Genomic DNA, 11,640 nt, shown 5'->3' on the forward strand with positions numbered 1-11,640 from the left:
TGGCTTAAGCCGTGATGTGTCTTTTCCCTGCAAGGCTAATGATTGCTCCCTGGTCTGTTCCCATCACCCAGTCTTGGTGCTTCTGAGAAGAGAATTCCCAGGGATCCAAATGAACAGATACAGCAGGCAGCTGCTGAGCTGGCCCTTTCCTCCTGAGCTCGGTGCTGGAGTGTGGCTTTCTCCAGGCATCTTGAGCCACGTGCTCCGTCCACCTGTGCAGTGACCTCATCACACAGGAGAGAGCAAGTCAGAGGGACTTCTGGGGTCGTTGCCCTCACCTCTGTGTCTTCGGCAAGGACACCTGGCTTTGCTTCTGATATTTCAAAAGTCACATTTCTCATCTTCAAGCATGAGATCTAATTTTAAAAAAATGTTGCTTATAGATATGAAGTGGAACTGCAAAGAACTAGAAACAATAAATAATAATCAACCAATTCAGAGCTCTGGGTGCTCCCTTCATTGTGGTGGTAAAGGAAGGGGCATAGATAGGACCAGAGAGGCTTAATGTGAATTGGTGATGTGTCATGTTTGAAATTGGGCACAGGAGACGCAGGGTTATTACATTAATCTATGTGTCTTTTGGGATTTCTGGAATATTTTTATTTCATAAGCAAACCTTTTTTGGCTTTTATTTTTTTCATTAAATAATTTACTGATTTTACATCCTGATTTGCAACATTCCTCCTCTTCCCCGTCTCCTCTTCACACATCCCCCTTCATCCCTTCCCCTCTGAGAAGGGGGAGGTCCCCCTGTGCATCACCCCACCCAGGCACATCTAGTCACTACAGGACCAGGAGTATTCTCACCCACTGAGGCCAGACAAGGCAGCCCAGTTAGGGGAATTAGATCCACAGGTAGGCAACAGATTCAGGGATAGGCCCTGTTCCAGTTGTTGAGGAACCCTCATGAAGACCAAGCTGCACATTTGCTACTTATGTGCAGGGGGCTTGGGTCCAGCCCATGCTTGCTCTTAAGTTGATGGTTCAGTCTCTGGGAGCCCCCAAGGGTCCAGGTTAGTTGACTCTCTTGGTCTTTTTGTGGAGTTTCTCTCTCCTTCGGGTCCCTCAATCCTTCCCCTGACTCTTCCACAAGACTCCCTGAGCTCCATACAGTGTTTGGTTGTGGGTCTCTGCATCTCTTTCCATCGGCTGCTGGGTAGAACCTTTCAGAGGACAGTTATGCCAAGTTCCTGTCTGCAAGCATAACAGAGTATTATTGATAGGGTCAGGGGCTGGTTCTTGCTCATGGGAAGGGTTTCAAGTTGGGCCAGTCATTGGCTAACCATTCCTTCTGTCTCCGTTCCATCTTTGTCCCTGCACACCCTGTAGACAGGACACATTTTGGGTCAAAGGTTTTGTGGATAGGTTGTTGTCCTTATCCCTCCACTGGCAGTCCTGCCTGGCTACAGGTGGCCACTTTAGGACCTGAACAAAATTCTAAAAGGCCATATACTTCAGCATGTATCATGACTTTGAAAGCTAAGAATGTGTGTGCTCCTGTACTGGTTAATCATTCTGGCCTGGCCATTCTCAAGGTGTGCTAATTCTCCTCCAGGCCTCCTTAACTTTTTTTCTTCCTTAGAGTCTCATTGCAGCCCGGGGCTGATCTCTACCTTACTGTGTAGCCAGGAATAACCTGAAACTTCTGACCCACCCCTCACCCCGTGCCTCTACCTCTTAAGTGCTGAGAATACAGATGTGCCCTACCATGTGTTGATGGGGTGCTAGAAATTGGATAAAGGGCTTCATGTATGGTAGGAAACTATCCTACCAGCCATGTTACATCCCCGGACGCACTGCCTTTATGTTTCTATCTGCTTTGCTTCTGAGCCCATGCTGGCTTCAGACACGTGATCCTCCTGCCTCTGGGTCTGAGTTTCTAGTTTCTGCACCTGGCTTCTAACCCTACTTTTGATGAGTGATTTTTCTCTTCTCTTGTGAACCTCTGCCAACATCCTCCTCCTCCTCTGCATGCCCTGAATATTGATTAACATCCCACCTTCTAAACCTGACATCTCTTCTTGCTAATAACCCTCCCTTGTTGGGTATTCCCCAGCTATGCCTCTTTATCTCCTTGGAAACCATGTGAAGTATCTCAATGTCCTTTGCTTGCCACCTCTTCATTTACCATGTAGACTCACAGAATCTCAGAGCTAGAACAACCCGAGATCGTCTGCCCCAAACGTCTCATTATATAAAAGAAAAGAAGAAGAGGAAAGTCAACAGTTAAATTTCATCTTCAGCAATGGCTGAGCCAGGATTTGAAACAAGGCTAATTACAGGATTCCCATAAGACTGCAGACCATTCTTTCAGTCTCTGTTCCACTCTTTGTCCCTGCACTTCCTTTTGACAGGAGTAAACAGTGGAGCAGAGACTGAAGGAAAGGCCATCCAGAGACTGCCCCACCTAGGGATCCATCCCATCTGCAGAAACCAAATCCAGATGCTATTACTGATGCCAAGACGCACTCGCTGACAGGAGCTTGTTATAGCTGTTCTGAGAGGTTGTGCCAGAGCCTGACCAATACAGATGTGGATGCATGCAGCCAACCATCTGACTATGGGGACCACAGTGGAGGAGTTAGGGAAAGGACTCAAGTAGCTGAAGGAGTTAGCAACCCCACAGGAAGAACAACAGTATCAACCAACCAGATCCCCCAAATCCCCAGGGACTAAATCACCAACCGAAGAATACACATGGAGGGACCCATGGCTCTAGCTGGATATGTAGCAGAGGATGGCCTTATCTGGTATCAATGAGAGGGGAGCCCCTTGGTCCTGTGCAGGCTTGATGATCTAGTGTAGGAGAATGCTAGGGCAGGAGTGGGTGGGAGGGTGGGGGGAGCACCCTCATAGAGGCAGGGGTAGGGGGAAGGTAATAAGGGGTTTAACTGGGAAAGAGGATAACATCTGAAATGTGAGTAAATAAAATAACCAATGAAATAAGGTAAACAAACAAACAACAACAACAAATAAAGACTGCAGACCAGGGAAGGCTCCTGTCTCCTGCCACGGCAATGTTGCTGAGGTGGAAGGTGGTGAAGGGCACAGTACTTAAGGAAAACTGAGGAAATAGTAGGGAGACAGAACGTGATTAGGGGTGTGTGGTGCGTGCACATATACACAGCCTATTACCACTGTGTAGCCACAAGCAAAATATTGACAAGAGCAGAGATGCAGAGTAAGAAGGGCGCCACCCTGAAGCAGGCAGTTCCTCATCGTAGTTTGAATGAAAATGGTCCTCATACGCGTCTACGCTCCAATGCCTGGTCCCTAGTTGGTGGGACTGCTTGAGAAGGGTTAGGAGGAGGAAGGAGATGTGGCCTTGTGTGAGGGACTATGCCACGGAGGGTGGCCTTTGATGGGGGTACCTGTTATAAAAGATAGTGAACCAAACAAAGCTACCACAAAGGAAACAGAGACTCAGTTTATACCTGATTTAAGTTAGACATGAATAGACTCAGAGGGATGAAGGCCGAGTTCAGAAATGAATAAGGCAGAGAAACTGGATGGACATTCAGAGCTCGAAACCCATGTCAACCTACTGCCTGGCAGGATAGATAGGAGGAACGCCGTGATTGGGAGACTGTTTTTAGGAACTCTCAGAGGACAACAGAAAGGCAAAAATAAAATCTAGGTTCATCTAGGTAAAGATAAAATATGTCACTATAATGAAGTACATGAGGCTGGGTAAAATGATTGATTGATTGGTTAGGACTAGTGACAAGACGGTGTTATAAAGGATGCTAGCAGAAGAGGGGAATGTTACATATCAAGAAAGGAAGCCAGAATCCAAGGAAGAGCCAATAACAATCTCCCACTGACCCTTTCTCTTAAAACTCTAACTACCTCTCAACTCCCAGGACAAGCTTCCAGCTAATGAAACTCTTGGGTGAAAAACGTAGTCAAACAGTAGCACCAGGATGCAGAAGACAGAGATGTTAAACCACAGTGTTAAGGGGTCTCTCATGTAGGGAAAAGGGAATGAGAAATTCCTATAAGAGCCCACAAACTGACAAAAAGTTCATCTCTAGGAAAGGCCAAACCTAAACTACAGCAAAGGGATCCCCTGCCACGCTTAGGCAGATTATGATAAGCTTTAGGAGTGATAAAGACAATAGACAATTATGTTTTCATGATTTATTTTTATTTCATGTGCATTGGTGTTTTGCCTGCATGTATGTCTGTGTAAGGGTGTCAGATCTCTTGGAACTGGAGTTATAGGGAAAAAGGGGAGGAGGAGGAAGAGGAGGAGGTGGAGGAGGAGGAGGAGAAAGAGGAATTGTCTCAGGTGTAAGGCAAACCCTATGTGAGCTGCCATGTGGGTACTGGGAATTGAACCTCAGTCCTCTGGAAGAGGAGCCAGTGCTCTTAGACGATGAGCCAGTTCTCCAGCCCCTAATAAATAGACAGTTACTTTTAATCCTTACCTTAAAAGAGTAGTTTTTCCGGGCTGGAGAGACGGCTCAGTGGTGAAGAGCACTGGCTGCTCTTCCAGGGGTCCTGAGTTCAATCCCCAGCAACCAGATGGTGGCTCACAACCATCTGTAATGGAAACTGATACCCTATTGTAGTGTGTCTGAAGACAGCGACAGTGTACTCATACATAAAATAAATGAATAAATATTTTTTAAAAAGAGTGGTTTTTCCTCATTATTCAAAAAAACTTTTAAAGGCATATACTCAGAATTTAACTTTTGCCTGGTGTGGTGGTGTGCACCTTTTGCCTGGTGTGGTGGTGTGCACCTTTTGCCTGGTGTGGTGGTGTGTACCTTTTGCCTGGTGTGGTGGTGTGCACCTTTTGCCTGGTGTGGTTGTGTGCACCTTTTGCCTGGTGTGGTGGTGTGCACCTTTTGCCTGGTGTGGTGGTGTGTACCTTTTGCCTGGTGTGGTGGTGTGCACCTTTTGCCTGGTGTGGTGGTGTGCACCTTTTGCCTGGTGTGGTGGTGTGTACCTTTTGCCTGGTGTGGTGGTGTGCACCTTTTGCCTGGTGTGGTGGTGTGCACCTTTTGCCTGGTGTGGTGGTGTGCACCTTTTGCCTGGTGTGGTGGTGTGCACCTTTTGCCTGGTGTGGTGGTGTGCACCTTTTGCCTGGTGTGGTGGTGTGCACCTTTTGCCTGGTGTGGTGGTGTGCACCTTTTGCCTGGTGTGGTGGTGTGCACCTTTTGCCTGGTGTGGTGGTGTGTACCTTTTGCCTGGTGTGGTGGTGTGCACCTTTTGCCTGGTGTGGTGGTGTGTACCTTTTGCCTGGTGTGGTGGTGTGCACCTTTTGCCTGGTGTGGTGGTGTGCACCTTTTGCCTGGTGTGGTGGTGTGCACCTTTTGCCTGGTGTGGTGGTGTGCACCTTTTGCCTGGTGTGGTGGTGTGTACCTTTTGCCTGGTGTGCTGGTGTGTACCTTTTGCCTGGTGTGCTGGTGTGTACCTTTTGCCTGGTGTGCTGGTGTGTACCTTTTGCCTGGTGTGGTGGTGTGTACGTTTTGCCTGGTGTGGTGGTGTGTACCTTTTGCCTGGTGTGGTGGTGTGTACCTTTTGCCTGGTGTGGTGGTGTGCACCTTTTGCCTGGTGTGGTGGTGTGCACCTTTTGCCTGGTGTGGTGGTGTGCACCTTTTGCCTGGTGTGGTGGTGTGCACCTTTTGCCTGGTGTGGTGGTGTGCACCTTTTGCCTGGTGTGGTGGTGTGCACCTTTTGCCTGGTGTGGTGGTGTGCACCTTTTGCCTGGTGTGGTGGTGTGCACCTTTTGCCTGGTGTGGTGGTGTGCACCTTTTGCCTGGTGTGGTGGTGTGCACCTTTTGCCTGGTGTGGTGGTGTGCACCTTTTGCCTGGTGTGGTGGTGTGCACCTTTTGCCTGGTGTGGTGGTGTGCACCTTTTGCCTGGTGTGGTGGTGTGCACCTTTTGCCTGGTGTGGTGGTGTGCACCTTTTGCCTGGTGTGGTGGTGTGCACCTTTTGCCTGGTGTGGTGGTGTGTACCTTTTGCCTGGTGTGCTGGTGTGTACCTTTTGCCTGGTGTGCTGGTGTGTACCTTTTGCCTGGTGTGCTGGTGTGTACCTTTTGCCTGGTGTGGTGGTGTGTACGTTTTGCCTGGTGTGGTGGTGTGTACCTTTTGCCTGGTGTGGTGGTGTGCACCTTTTGCCTGGTGTGGTGGTGTGCACCTTTTGCCTGGTGTGGTGGTGTGCACCTTTTGCCTGGTGTGGTGGTGTGCACCTTTTGCCTGGTGTGGTGGTGTGTACCTTTTGCCTGGTGTGGTGGTGTGCACCTTTTGCCTGGTGTGGTGGTGTGTACCTTTTGCCTGGTGTGGTGGTGTGCACCTTTTGCCTGGTGTGGTGATGTGCACCTTTTGCCTGGTGTGGTGGTGTGTACCTTTAATCCTAGCAGGTGGATCTCTGTGAGTTCAAGTTCCAGACTACCAGGACGGTGTAGTGAAGCCTTGCCTCAAACTACCACCAAGTTCACTTGGATCTCTTCTCGACCATGCCCAGTTTCCCCTACAGATAGGGGGGTGTGTATTTTTCTAGTTTCTTTCTGCAGGAAGATTGTAAGTAGACATGAACGAATGCTTATTCTCCCCCCTTCTGTACACTGATAGACTGACATGGCCCTCCTACATTTTTCCTAATGTATATTAGAACATTTCACTTATCAGTACATGAAGGACTTCTCACTGGGCAGATATCCATTATGCCGTTATACCATAGTTCATTTAAGAGACCTCTTATTGATGGGCAGTTGGGCTATTTCAATTCTAGCTCAGTAAGTAACCTTGTATAGATATAATTTCACACATAGACAATGGTGTCTTTTGGACACATTTGGAGACGCAGAAATGTTGTTATAATACCATTGGTCCACTGTTGAGAGGAAAGGCAATCCAAGACTTTCTCAGAGGCCTGGATGAAAGGATAAAGGGACCGTGAGTTCTATGTCCTTGTCTGAGGCTGGAGCCAGGGCCCTAAAGGAGTACAGGTTATGGTATGGTGTATGGCGACTCTACTCTTCCCCCTGGGCTGTGGCTTTTGGTCCTAAAGCAGCTGTGGCTGAGGTATCCTGAGCTCTCTTTGCCAACATTGTCTGACTTAGCTCTCTGCTGACCCTGGGCATTTTTCCCCTGTAAGTCGTACGTAAGGAAGTATGTAAGGCGTAATAAGCTGGCTTGGCATAAGCTTTCAGCTCATCCAACACCTCTTGGCCCCAGCTTTCTGCTTTCTCTTCCCTCCCCTAAGCACCTCGTTCGAGACCCTTACTCCTGTGAGTGTCAGTCTGTCAATCCACTGCCTTTGTTGATCATTTCCTTATACTTATGTAGATTTGTAGGGAAAACAGCCTTTGTACATGAAATAAGTTGAAAATATTTTCTCCAGTTGTTTATTGTCTTTTGACTTATGGTGAGGCTAAAATTAGTGTAGCTAAATGAAGTAAAATTTAATTTAACCTTTTCTTTCCTCCCTCCCCCTGCCTCCTTTCTCTCTCTCTTTCTTTCTTTTTTTTCTCTTCCATTTCTTTCTTTTTTCCTTCCTTCCTTCCTTCCTTCCTTCCTTCCTTCCTTCCTTCCTTCCTTCCTTCCTTCCTTCCTTCCTTCCTTTCTTTCTTTCTTTCTTTCTTTCTTTCTTTCTTTCTTTCTTTCTTTCTTTCTTTCTTTCTTTCTTTCTCTCTTGTTTTTTTGAGACAAAGGTCCTCTGTGTGGTTCTGGCTGTCTTGGAACTAGCTTATAGACCAGGCTGACACAAACTCAGAGACCCACCTGCCTCTGCCTCTGCCTCTGCCTCTGCCTCTGCCTCTGCCTCTGCCTCTGCCTCTGCCTCTGCCTCTGCCTCTGCCTCTGCCTCTGCCTCTGCCTCTGCCTCTGCCTCTGCCTCTGCCTCTGCCTCTGCCTCTGCCTCTGCCTCTGCCTCTGCCTCTGCCTCTGCCTCTGCCTCTGCCTCTGCCTCTGCCTCTGCCTCTGCCTCTGCCTCTGCCTCTGCCTCTGCCTCTGCCTCTGCCTCTGCCTCTGCCTCTGCCTCTGCCTCTGCCTCTGCCTCTGCCTCTGCCTCCCCAGTGCTGGGATTAAAGAGATGTAGCACCAGCACTTGGCAATTAATTTCTGTTTCAGGTAAGGCCTTACTATGTAGCTCTGGCTGGTGTGGCACTCACTATATAGACCAGGATAGATTTGAACTCACAGAGACTCATCTGGCTCTGCCTCCTGGGTGCTGGGATTAAAGGCATATACCACCACACTCAGCAACATACCAGTGTTTTAAAGGAAACTTTCTTCATTGCAAAACTGTTAAAGAATTTGTTCACATTTTCTCAAAAAAGCTTCCACGGGCTTTTATGATTGAATTCTTAATATTTTTTTATCATTTTTGAGCCAGTTGGAGCTTATCTTGGCATATATTATGAAGCAGGATAAGACTTTTTGCCTTGTCTGATGGGTGTCCAGACATTTTCAAATGACTTCTAGAATAACCCTTCAAGTAACAAAATTCTTCCATTTGGCTAATCAGCCCATTCACGTGCTTTTACAGATGGAGGCTTTCCACCTGTCTGATAGATTTGGGCTTGCCTCAAGCTAGCTTTTCTAGATCCACTAACATTCTAGAGTCAGTGTTTATACATCTAGACAAAGCAACAACAACAACAAAACAACCAATGAAACTAAGTAAATGTTTTTACTACAAGGATGGAGAGATGGCTCAGTGCTTGCTCTTCCAGAGGTCCTGAGTTCAATTCCCAGCAACCACCTGGTGGCTCACAGCCATCTGTAATGGGATCCGATGCCCTCTTCTGGTGTGTCTGAAGACAGCGACAGTGCACTCATATACCTAAAATAAATAAACAAATAAATCTTTAAACATCTATTTGGCATTAAAATTAACTCAAATTTGATAGAGTCCACAGAAATTTTGCTTCAATCTACACCTACCCCTCTCCCATTTTATTTGTGCTGTTCCTGCCACACCAACCCCATCTTCTTTCATTATATGCCCATTGGTGAGGCTTTCTAATTGTTGCTTTACACAAGCAAAGCCTTTCTCAACTCAGGCTTCTGTTATCTATGAAATGTCAGTCTTGCGTTTGCAGATACAAATGCAGAGCCACTATCTCAGTGGGCGCGTTGTGTGACCGAGTTCCCAGTCCCAGGCTCCTCAGTTAAAGCCTACCTGAGCCTTCTTTCTTCCATCTCACTCAAGGAGCCTTACCTTCCCTGGCTCAGCACTGGATTCCCTCAGATCCCTGAAGCTGCCAATTTCCTTGATTCTTTTTCCACTCTGTTTCTCAGCTTGGAGCCCCTTTAGTGATCAGTCTTTAAGTTTGCTGTTTCTTCTGATCGATCAGACTTGGTATCAGTGAATCTTTCATTTCAGCTGCTGTATATTTCAACTCCAAAATTCCTTTTTAGTTCTTTTCCTGCAGTTTTCACAGCTTCATCGTATTCTCTGTTGGAGCAGACATTGCCCATCGTCTAGTGCCTTAGACATGATATTTTATAGCTCTTTGAATATAGTTATAATGGTTGATTTGAAAGTCTAGCTACTAAATCTGATCTGTGCACCCTCAAGGTATTTTCTGTTGTTTCTGGATGTTATTATATATGTTCCATGATTCATCCTTTCTCTGTCTCTCTGTCTCTGTCTGTCTTTGTATCTCTCTGTCTCTGTCTCTGTCTCTGTCTTTGTCTCTCTCTCTCTCTCACACACACACACACACACGCACACACATCTTGTGATTTTCTGTTGAGAATCCACATTTTAGATAATTTTTAACAACGTGGCAACCTTGTTCTCAGATTGGTTTCTCGGGTTTTTTTTTGTTTGTTTGTTTGTTTTTATTGTTTAGGGCCTTGTATCATGCATCTTCTGAATTATTTTTGTACATTTTACATTCTCTGCACTGTGCAAGATCTGAGTTTTCTGTTAGCTTTTTTTTTTTTTAAGAAGTTTTTATTTTCATTTTTAAGTCTTGTCTCCTGGGGTTCACTCCTAGGTCAGTATCATTTAGTGGCTAGCCAATGACTGATCTGAAGATCTCCCTAAATATGTGTGTGTGTGTGTGTGTGTGTGTGTGTGTGCACGCGCATGTCTTCCATTCTTTCTCAAGGAGTCAGTTCAGGCAGCCATTAGATGTCCAGCTTGCGCAAGGATTCAGGTCAGCCAGAAGTGACTGCGACTTTCCTCCTTGTAACATCTTTCCTAATCATTCAGGCATACTGAGCCTTCTAGAGCCCCAGGAATGCTGGAGCTTTAAAAAGTATCCAGTGCTTTTCTACTTCTCAAAGATGTTTTTGTAAACTTTTATTGTTGGCCACACTCATGTTTTATGTAACCCAAATGACAGCGTGGGCAGCTGAGATATTGCCAGGTATTGATTGCTTTGGGTGACACTGAGCAGAGAGTTTTGTAACAGCCCGTGAGTCAAATAACCACCGCCTGGAGGTGGGCTTGCACATCTTTAATCCCCAAACTCTTGGGAGGCTGGGGAAGGCGGATCTTTTTCAGTTCAAGGCCAGCATGGTCTGCCAGGTAAGTTCCAGGACAGTCAGGACTATGTAGAGAGGTGGGTGGATCTCTGTGAGTTCCAGGCGAGCCTGGACTGCAAAGTAAGCTAAAGTCTAGCCAGGCCACACAATGAAACCTCTCTCAAATAAACGTCCTGGCAACGGGACTAAACTTTTCTAGAATCTAGGAAATGTGCCAAAACTACAGAATGATCTGAAAACCATGTATCAAAAGGAAAATACCAACTTTCAATAGATCAATGCATCTCGCTTGTCCACTAGGTGTCAAAAGTTAGCAATGTCAAAACTAATGGAATTGATGTTTTTAGAGTTGTCTCAAAACCTTATCTGAACAAAATAACCAATACATTGTCCAAATTAGAAAAACTCCATTTCTGGGACATTATGGTTATTTATTTATTTACCTATTTGGGGGTGGGGTTAGAGACAGGGGTTCTCAGTGTAGTCCTGAAACTTGCCTTTGTTGTGTGAACCTTGCACCCCAATTTAAAGCTATTGGTTAAATAAAAGTGGTTACAGTCAGTTACTGGGTAGACTAGAGGTAGGCGGGACTTCTTTTGGGGCTTTGTTTACAGGACTGAGGGGGATGGCATGGAAGAGAATGGAGGGAGGGGAGGGGGACAAAAGGGGAGGGGAAGGAGGAAGGGACGAAGAACAAACAGGAGGGAAAGAAAGAGAGAGAGAGAGAGAGAGAGAGAGAGAGAGAGAGAGAGAGAGAGAGAGAGAGAGAGAGAGAGGATGGAGGAAGCAGGAGGTCACCATTAGACAGGATGGACCAGGAGCATGTGACCAGAGAAGTGCCCCCTGAGGACTGAGGACAGACTGATGGAACAGAAATAAGCCTGGTGAGACTCAAACAGCAAGTAACTTGGGGAACATAGCCAGGAAATAGCCAATCTAGAGTAAGTAAAAGTAAGTAAGTAAGTTTAGGGGTAATCAATCACCCAGTCATTGTGGTAAAGCTGATTAAATAAATCCATAGGATTCTGCCTTGATTATTTGGCTTGGCCAGGTCATAATAAGAACCAATAGAGTTATTAAATACCTTACAACAACACAAGAGGGACTAGTGGAGGTCCTCAGGTAACAATATGAACAAACATAGATGAGTTAAATCCACAAAGCACAGAGATGCACGCATGTGGTG

The sequence above is a fragment of the Mus caroli genome, unplaced genomic scaffold (assembly GCF_978045245.1).
Source record: "Mus caroli unplaced genomic scaffold, Mus_caroli_1 scaffold_13, whole genome shotgun sequence".
NCBI classification, from domain to species: Eukaryota; Metazoa; Chordata; class Mammalia; order Rodentia; family Muridae; genus Mus; species Mus caroli.